General features: G+C 32.9%; 1 pseudogene; it reads right to left on the reverse strand.

The window, feature by feature from the left end:
• Positions 1-290: 290 nt before the first annotated feature.
• LOC132187951 (cuscuta receptor 1-like) lies at positions 291-9850 on the reverse strand (annotated as a pseudogene).
• Between the last annotated feature and the right edge of the window lie 398 nt (positions 9851-10248).

Consider the following 10248-nt stretch of genomic DNA (forward strand, 5'->3'; position numbering starts at 1 on the left):
AGTTTTTGTAGAGTAACAAGTTTTAATTACAAATATAATGAATTATTTTCGTATTGAAATGTATTGACAAATCACATGTATGGAGAAATTAAGTTTATTCATACTATTAATAATATTTCTAGCTACAAGAACAATATCCATCATCAAATAACAAGAAATACAATACGGAAGAAAGCAAGTGCAACGGAACACATTGTCTCATATTAAAGCACAATAACCATTATTATTAATCAAATGTATAGCCAGCTATCATCATTACCACCAAAGATGTCCATGGAAACCGAATATACCTAAGGATATAGACGGTTTGACAATCTTTTTAAGCTATCAAAAACAGTATAATAGCATCCATACATAAAATCCTCAATTAAATTATAGCACCGTTGTTGCCAATGAGGACAAATATAAAGAAGAGTAGCTACGCCTAAGAAGAAAATAATATAAGATGCAGAAAAGCTTGTAGAGAAAAATTGAGGATCTACGTCATACCATTTCCCTTCACTTCTATTCGAATATTTTGTTGGTGATGGATGTGACTTGTCTGCTCCGATGCAACTATTCTCTAGTGGTTTTCCGCAAAGCAATGGATTTCCTTCGTAACTACTTTTCTCAAATGTTCCAAATTGTGCTTTCATGTCTGGAACCTTACCCGATAAGTTGTTGTAAGCTACAGTGAACACTGCGAGAAAGTTTAGATCAATCAATATTGAAGGAATTTCTCCACTCAAATTGTTGTGAGAAAGGTCTAAACTCTCCAGCTGGGCCAAATTTGAGAATGTTTGTGAAATGGAACCTGCCAAGAGATTGTAAGACAAGTTCAATGGACGAATTGAAGATAGCTCTCCTATTTCTGGTGGGGTTCTACCTGTTAGCTTGTTGCATGACAAATCCAATCCAGACATGTAATTCAAGATATCACCACTGTAGGAGTTATACCTGTATTTTGTTACAAACTCAACCTCAAATTGTTGATGATATTCTATCTCCGCGTTATATCTTTCACTATTCCATTCTAGGAGCCCTTGGAATGTGGAACCTACTCCTTTTAACCAATTCCCATAAGGATATTCTTTGTAGACAACACCAACTATCTTGCCAAATGATATGTTGTGAAAGCAGTGCGGTATTGTCCCAGAAAGAGAGTTATTCGAAAGATCCATTATGCCTATATTATTTAACCAACACAACTTATTTGGAATTATACCACTGAAATGGTTGCCCCTCAACAAAAGTATTTTTAAGTTAGAAAGTGAACCAATTTCTTCAGGGATGCTACCAAAAAAGTTGTTATCTCTAAGGTCGAACGTTAGAAGAGAAGATGAATTGAAAATAGCTTTTGGTATTGGTCCTGTAAGTTTGTTTCCTTGCAAACGTAGGTGCTTAACTAGCTGTAGATTCAAGCACGAAGGTAACGATCCTGAAAGTGAGTTATGAGAAACGTCTACTAATTGAAATGAGTCTATTCCGCAAGGAATCTCACCTTCAAAAGAATTGTTACTCACAACAAGAGTCGACAAAATTGTCATGTTTCCCATTCATCCAAGAATTGTTCCTGACATGTTGTTGCTAATATCCAAATACCATAGTGTAGTCCATCCCAAGGGTATAGCTGGTAGAGTGCCTGTGAACTGATTGTTGTTTAATTTCAGAAATATTAAATTTATCTTCAAGTGCTTTGAGAAAAACTCACCGCTAAAGTGATTATTGCATAACTTCAAAACAAACAAGGAGGTGCAGTTGGAAACCAATTCCTTCAGTAACTCTCCCGAGAAATTATTAAAGGACAAGTCCAATATCTGCAAATAACTCATGTCACCAACTGAGGACGGAAGATAACCTTCAAAATGATTTTTGGAAAGATTTAGATATTCTAAGTATGGAGTTATCTTTCCAATATTTTCTTGGAGTTGCCCTTCCAAGTAATTGCTAGAGACATCCATAGACAAAATACTCTTGTAGCGATCTGGTGGCAAACGAAATTGACCCTTGAAAGAATTATTCCGAAGATTTAGCTCTTGAAGTCCTATATTGTTTTCAAGCAACCAAATGGGGAAGCTTCCTTTCGAATTATTGTGAGATAGATCAATTGTTTCCAAATTGTGCTGGTCAAAGAGAAACTTGGGAATATTTCTGGTGAGCTTATTCAAATTACATTTACGGAGTACAAGGACCTTTAATTGAAACGACAGGTTTCGACTCACGTAACTTTCGGTTTCTATCCCAAGCTTGTTGTTTTCACCCGCCAATATAATCGCCTCAAGGTTAGAGTGATTAGCAAACAAGCTGAATGACAATAGACCCTCAAAAAGATTATAACTAAGATCAATGTACCCAAGTGATGTCGGACTGGCCATTAGATATGAAGAGATGTTTCCAGTGAATTGGTTTTGAGATATATCTAACAATCTAAGCGACGTCACATTGTTTAGGCATGATGGAAGGATCCCTTCAAATAAATTATCAGTAAGATCTAACTCTTCAAGCTTATTCAGTGTGCACAACTCTGTCAAAAGCAAGACAAATCAGTTTTTATATAGGGGATTTAAAAGGAAAAAATAAACCATGCTTCTTCCCCTTTTATCATATCTATTCTTAATAAATTCTAGTTCATTAATTACAATTAAGTACAACTAACAAATTGTAAACACTGGATTTTATAGTCAATTCTTACCTTTAGGTAAAATGCTATTGAGCTAGTTGTGAGCTAATGATATAGCCTTCAAAGCAGATAGTGCCCCAATATTTGGAGAAATACTTCCGGTGAAAGAATTTCTACTCAAATCTAAAATCTCCAACCTATTGAAATTATACAAACCTACCACAAGTAAAGAGAGATAGTGTCAACAAAATCTTTAAGATGGCATATCGACCGATATTAAGTTGAAATTCTCACATTCTTAATCAATTGTAAATCATTAATTATAATTAGGGTAAACTCCATATACCCTCATCAAACTACCACCCAATTGACAATGTACCTCCAAAACTTTCAATTGTGACAATGTTCCCTCCAAATTACAAAAATATTGTCAATGTCCCCCCTAAGACTATCAAAAAGATAAAAATGTCCATATGTATTTCTCAATAAGACAAAAATACCCCTATAAATTCAAAAAACTAAATAAAATAAATAAATTTTTAATTTTTTTTTTAAAACAAAACAAAAATTTTAATTTAAAAAGAAAGATTTTTTTTTAAAAAAAAATTATTATTTTTTAAATGAAAATTTTTTAACTTTTTTTAAAGCGATTTTTGTTTTTTTTTTAAAAAAACAAACAAACGATTTTTTCGTTAAACAAAAATTTTTATTTTAAAAAGTTATAAAAAAAATATTTTTCATCACAAACAAAAAAAAAATTAATTTTTTTCTTATACAATGGATTTAAAAAAAAAAAATTAAATTTGCCACCCTTTAAATTTTTTTTTTTTTTTTTTTTTTTTTTAATTTTAGGTTTAGGTTTTTTCTAGAAGTTTTAGCATTTTTGTATTATTTTACTAAGAGTAGTTTCGTTATTGGTATGAACATTGACAATTTTTGATAGTTTGGGAGAGAAATTGTCACAATTAAAAGTTTAAGGGAGATATTGTCAATTGTGTGGTAGTTTTAGAAGGGTATATAGACTTTCCCCTTATAATTAAGACAAAAAAATTATAAGTACTTGATTTTATATATTCTTACCTTGAGGTAAATTGCCATTGAGGTGATTGTGAGCAAATGATATAACCTTCAGAGTAGATAGTGCCCCGATAGATGGAGAAATACTTCCAGTGAAAGAATTTCCACTCAGATCCAAAATCTCAAACCTACTAAAATTAGACAAACCTGCAACGAGTGAAGAGAGATAGTGTCAACAACAAAATTTTCAGAATGGCATACCAACTAATATTAAATAGACATTATCTTTTAATTGAAATATATATCAGTCTTTGAAATGAGATGATGGATTCTTTTTACTCGGGCTTGGTAGTTGTCCATTAAGTCCATTATCTCACAAGATGAGGACAACATTTGTCAGATCAGAATTATAAAACGAATTATGGAAGGCCTAGTATAATTTTTTTTTTTTTAAAAAAAAAAAACAATTAAATAGCCTAGATTTGGTATATTAACATTTACCATACTGAAGTTACAATTAAGAATTTTATAAATTTATGAGACAAAATTTGAAACTATTTAATTTAAAAATAATAATTAGGATATTAAGAATTCGCCATGAATTATCTTCAAAACTTTAGAGTATTCTAATCTGCTATAGGATTGACAAACACTAACATCAGTAGTGGTAGAAAAGCACCTAAAAAAATCCAAATAATTCATTGTAGAGAGAAGTAATTCAGACTTAGCTGTATATGCAGTCCTTTGTTTAGCTTAATTGAAAAAAAAAAAAAAAAAAAAATTAAAAAAAAAAAAGGGATTGTCTGATGACTTTTCCAGACAAATTTTCCCGTAATCAAATAAGAATAGGATTATTAAGCTCATGGTTATCCATCAAGAAAATTAAATTTTCTTTCACGGAAAAGAAATTTTATTTTTATTTATAAGTTATATACAATGCACTCAATAACTTGGTTCAAGTACAATTTGATAATATACCAAAAGAAGTACAATTTGAGCTGTAACTTACTGGCTATAATAAACACGTGTGTTGATCACATTAACATAAAATATTTTTGGGTTTGAGAAAAAACATCTCAACTGCCATTTCTAAATATATTAAAAACCTTGGAAATTAGATCATCTTATCACCATGTTTTATATTAAACATTAACCTGCTTTACAATGAAAATACTATAAACTGGTCGTACTAAGGAAACTAATGACTAATGTCCATTGAATAAAACGGTGAAATATTATATTGATGATAAATAATAATTAAATATCTGTTAAAAAAGATAAATAATATTTTACCTTTAAAAATATAAGAGTTACTGCATTTATGCCTAATAACCATTATCTACTGTTGGGAGCTTAAATTATATATTTAAGGGATCATGCTCCAAAACATTTGGACTTCTTCAATTTGATTTCTCACAAAACTGTTCCTCCTTAACTAATTTTGAAGTTTTCTGTTATTTTTATTTTATTGAAACTAAATGCAAATTTTTAAAGGGCTTTTCCTTACTATGGGAGGATATAATTTTTGAAATTAGGAGACAAAAGTGAAAAAACGGAAAATCAAGGGTCTAAGAATAGTTTCTTTTTATGAAGATTCTTATTTTTTGTAAATGAGTAAATAATTTAAAAAATAGGTGTAAAGTAGTCATGAAGTTATTCGAAATTTCAAACTCAAGTCTCTCTCTCTCACATGCACACATTACCTTGGATTGTTAGGGAGCCATTGAGTTCATTATAACTTAAATCCAATTTCTCCAAGTTTTCGAAAGCCGATAATTCTGCATTAAACAAAGCATACAAATTTCAAACATGATTGGAACTACTTGTAGTTTCTATAAAGTTACACAGAAGATCAACATATATACCTTGGGTAGGAAATGATCCTTCTATCTGATTCGAAGCAAGATTTAGATTCTTAATGGATTTGATTGCACTTAAAGATTCTATGATGCTTCTATTGAAATTGTTGTAACTAAGATCTAGTGTCTCCAGGTTCTCCATTTTTGACAAGTTTTCAAACCCTGTAGTAAATTTATTAAAAAAAAAATGAAAAAACAAATATGCAATTCATAGTATTTAGAAGAAAAATAAAAATTTATAACTTACTAACTAGATATGCACAATTCAAACTTGTTATCACTTCATAATCATAAGTATTCCGTGACAAATTGAAATGCATAATATATCTTTGGCTTACTATCGCCACCAAGACTTTTGGAAGAGAAGGCAACATCGCAACAACCTCTAGAAGATAAACACAAGACACGATGATCATTTGTATCTTTATATGTATCAATGGAGTCAGTAATTCAATTCAAAAAAAAAAAAAAAAAAAAAAAAAATTAAGTTCTAATGAACTTAAAAAATTATTTGCCTCTCAAGTCTCAATCAAAGGTGTTGGGGAGAAAATCTCCCCTATTGGTCCCCATTTGTTTACACTTATTTACCATATGCCATTACCTACTCACCTAATGACATGTGTCCACATTTTTTGCATCTTTGGATAAAAGAAGGAAAGAACGAGGAGAAGGGCTCTCTATATTTTTCCTCTTCCTCTCACACGCACGCCTCTCTCTCTCTCTCTCTCTCTGACGACCATCTCTCCCTCTCATTTCTTGCACACCTCTCTCAACACACTGACTTATGGATAACTAGATGTGAACTTTCATTGTCTTTCTTACCCAAAAATAAAGATATTAACTTAACCATTAGAGAGTCTTCGACACCAATCAGAAATCCGTTGACCTTTTTGTTTTGTTTTGCAAGAACCTCATTATTGTACAAGAAGTCCCTTCATATCTTAGCCATCAAGAAAATTGCTAGATAGCAAATTCTTAGACTCAAAACGCTCCAACAAAAGGCATGGATAATGCAAATTTGCCTTCAACCAGCCACCTCCAAGAAAGGAATCCTTATATGGCGGATTATTATCAGCGATTGACAACACAACCCTATATGGTCAATTATTATAATGGCATTTAGTCTTATTTTTCAATTTAGTTTTAGAGTATCAATAAAATTTCAGTCTTTCGAATTTAATCTATGTTTGCCTGTTTGGGGTGACTAGGGCCTTTCTCTTCCATAATCGTTATTTTCTTTCTTCCTCACTTCCCTGTATAGTCTTCAATTATTTATTTCTGCTGCTATCATACATTGTTAGAATAATCCTAATTTTGCCTCGCATCAATTGGTTTCAGAGCTTAATGTCTTTGTGGAGTGATTTTTTTTTTTTTTTTTTCATTAGTTTTCATGGCGGGTGGTATTGGTCGGTGTGGATAGGTTCCGAATGTCACCTACCATGAACGCAATGTACAAGACGTGATAATTGAAGACTTGTAGACGTAAGTTCCAGAGTTAACTCAGTGTTTAGTGGCGTGAAACTTGGAGATATATCGCGATATTAACGATCGCAATTCAGAATCTAATTTCGAGAACTCGTATAACAATCCTGTTCTAGTTTAGGATCAATGTTACTGAGATGAACGGCATGGAGACTTAGGTTTTAGAGTTGAGCTTCCTGAATTTTTTGACACTCTCGCTGCCTTGACTATTGCTAGCAAGCTTAAAGGCCATCTACAAATTCATCTCATGTGGAGGAGGAAGATGAATTTGTTAAGGAAGATTCTTCAGTAGATTGAGCCTCTACACCAATCTATAACATTTATCCTAACGAAGAAGAGTTATTGGAGGAGGAAAGTTTTGTGGTTGATATAGTAAAATTTATTAAAGAAAACAATGACTATCATGTGTTTGGTGAAAGTCCATAGAACGAAGGATCTCAGTTGAGTCATAAGAAAATCATTTATGTTGATTTATTTGGGATTGAGAATTTTGTATCAAATTCTCCTAATAATAGTTTGGATGTTGTTTTCGCATGTTGGATGACAATTTTAATTCTTGTGTTCAAGAAAGAAGATTCTCTAGAGACTTTTATGGAGCGTAATTTGGAGAAATTGTTTTTCATATGTTAGCTCCAAAAGCTTGCTATTCTTGCGTGAGCTCACGACTTACTGCATTGAGGTTCTATGGTTCCAAGGTTGAAATTTTTTTGCTCAATGCTTCTCTAGAGTGATGTCAAGCAGATACTACGGTATCTTAAACATAAGATCTCTCATGGTTTATTCCTTAGAAAGTCTTCGTCTATACAGCTCACAGCCTACTCTCACAGCCTACTCTGATGCGGGTTGAATTGGTTAGAAGTTCTAATGACCGTCGGTCCAGAAGTGATTACTATATTTTTCTTGGTCCTAATCTCATATCTTGAAGCTCCAGCAAGCAATCAACAATTTCTAGATCAAGCACAGAGGCTACGTATCGGGCGTTTGCAAATACAACCACTTTGATCATTTGGGTACAGTCCCTCAAAAAATAACTTGATCTACAAGCTTCAAAACCACCTATTCTCTTCTATGCCAACATTGAATCAACTCACCTTACAAGTAACCCTGTATTTCACGCTCGAACAAAGTATATTGAAATAGATTTTCATTACGTTCGAGACAAAGTGGCGTCTTAAGATCTTGATGTTCGATTTTTATCAAGTAAGGACCAACTTGTAGACAATCTCACAAAGCCATTGCTTTCATCAAAATTTACCTCTCTTTGTTCAAACCTCAACGTCCGTGACCTACCATTGGGTTTGAGGGGGTGTATTGGAATAGAGACATTAGAAGAGAAGGAATCATCACGAATAACTCTAGAAGACAAGAACAAGCCAGATGACAAGTTGCAATTAAGACAAGCTAGCCTTCTTCCTTTTATAAGGATTTCTCATGATCAGGTTGTAATTAATACAATTACAAAGCAGAGCTCCTAACCTAATCAAGGGAGTTAGTCATTCAGTTGAAAGTGTTTTATTTCTAATAAAGATTCATTGCCTTAGGGGATATAAGTCCACTAGTAAGAGATAATAAAGAAGTGAACATAATCACAAATTAAGTACTATTAAAGATAGATTTGAAATGATAATCATAAATATAAAAGGAAGGAGGCGAGCTTTATATAGTAGATTACCTGTAGCTGTACTCCAATGTTCAAAAGAATTTCTTGCAAGACTCAATCTCTTAAGTGATGCAAATCTACTTAGAGATGGTATAATGCTATAATCAAAGGAATTATAACCAAGGTTCAATATCTCCAACTTTCGAAGTACTGAAAGGCTTTCAAATCCTGGAAGAAAATTATTGGAAGACCCAAAAAAGAATTTCATCATATGCTTCAATACAAAAATTCAAAAGTAACTTGATAAAAATCTTTAGAGTGATCTATTTTCAAATTGGTTTTCATCCTCTTGAACCTTAAGATTGATGCTTCTTACCTTGTAGTGGCAGGGAACCATTATAGTTATTCCAGCTTATATCTAGCTTGTTCAAGTTTCTCAATGCAAATAACTCTGCATTCCAAATTAGAGAGAAATGAAAATTAGTAAGAACTAAGTATAACCAACGGTATCAAATTGTAGATGCTCTCATAAGATATAGGATAGAAGAAACTGCCTTGAGCAGGAAAGTATCCATGCAACTTATTATGAGCAAGATTCAAAGTCTCAAGAGATGTCACTGCACCCAAAGATTTTAGAATGCTATTATTATCAAAGCAGTTGTAACCAAGGTCTAAAATTCCCAGATTCCTTAAGCTTGAGAGCTTTCCAAATCCTACAAAAAGGAAAAAAAAGAAAAAGTTACTGGTTGATTGAGGAATTATTAATTAAAACAATGCATGAAATGAAACTATTTATACCAGAGCCTAGACGGCAATTCTTTCGGTTGGGGACCACGCCTAGCTCCCGCTCTTGTGGTTACCTTCATTTGGTAGGCAACCTCGAATTGCATTGCCAGACAGATTAAGACTTCTGAGCTCCTTGAAAGGCAGCAACAGGGACACGTTTAGCAACCAACGCTTCTTATCTGCATATTCATCTGCTTCATAATGAACTTCATAGAAATAAGGATCTTGCTTTATGTTGTAGAGGGAAAGATCGATCACGTGAGTGGTGGTGGAGTTGCACGTGACCCTCTCCCAACCGCAACACTCACTCTTGGGGTCGTCAATCCACGACCGAAGAAGGCCGCGGTGTTCATAAATATTGGATTCCAGAAACGCCTTCAATTTCAGCAGACTAATCCGCTCTTCCTCGAAGCAGCCTGTGTGATCATGAATTTGAACAAACACTAGTAAACCCCACAGCAAGGCTTTCACAAAAGGCCACTGATGCATTGAGAAATGTTGTTTCATTTCTAGCTATACCAGCTTTTCTCCTTTGCACACTGACGGGAGAGGCCTCATATATATATATATATATATATATATATATAAGTTTGCTTCCGAATACACAATTAATGGGTCCACAGCAAAACTTGTATGTCCAAAAAATTCTTCTCTTGTGTGAAAATTTTGTCGAAAGTAGTCGTTACGATCTAAATGGGAAACTGCTTTCAGGTGGTATCTGAATCTGTTTGTTTCTCAGAAAATGATTTCTTTAGTGTTTTTTTTTATCCTCAAATTAATATTTATAATCTTCATTTTTTACATGTTAACACTTTCCCCATGTAAAGTTCGTTTGCTATCCACGCAGAAAACCCAAAATTTACAACTTAAATCCAATGTTAATATCATTCTTTATTTTAATTTAC

Source organism: Corylus avellana, chromosome 6 (genome assembly GCF_965113065.1).
Source record: "Corylus avellana chromosome 6, dhCorAvel1.hap1.2, whole genome shotgun sequence".
In the NCBI taxonomy this organism is placed as follows: domain Eukaryota; kingdom Viridiplantae; phylum Streptophyta; class Magnoliopsida; order Fagales; family Betulaceae; genus Corylus; species Corylus avellana.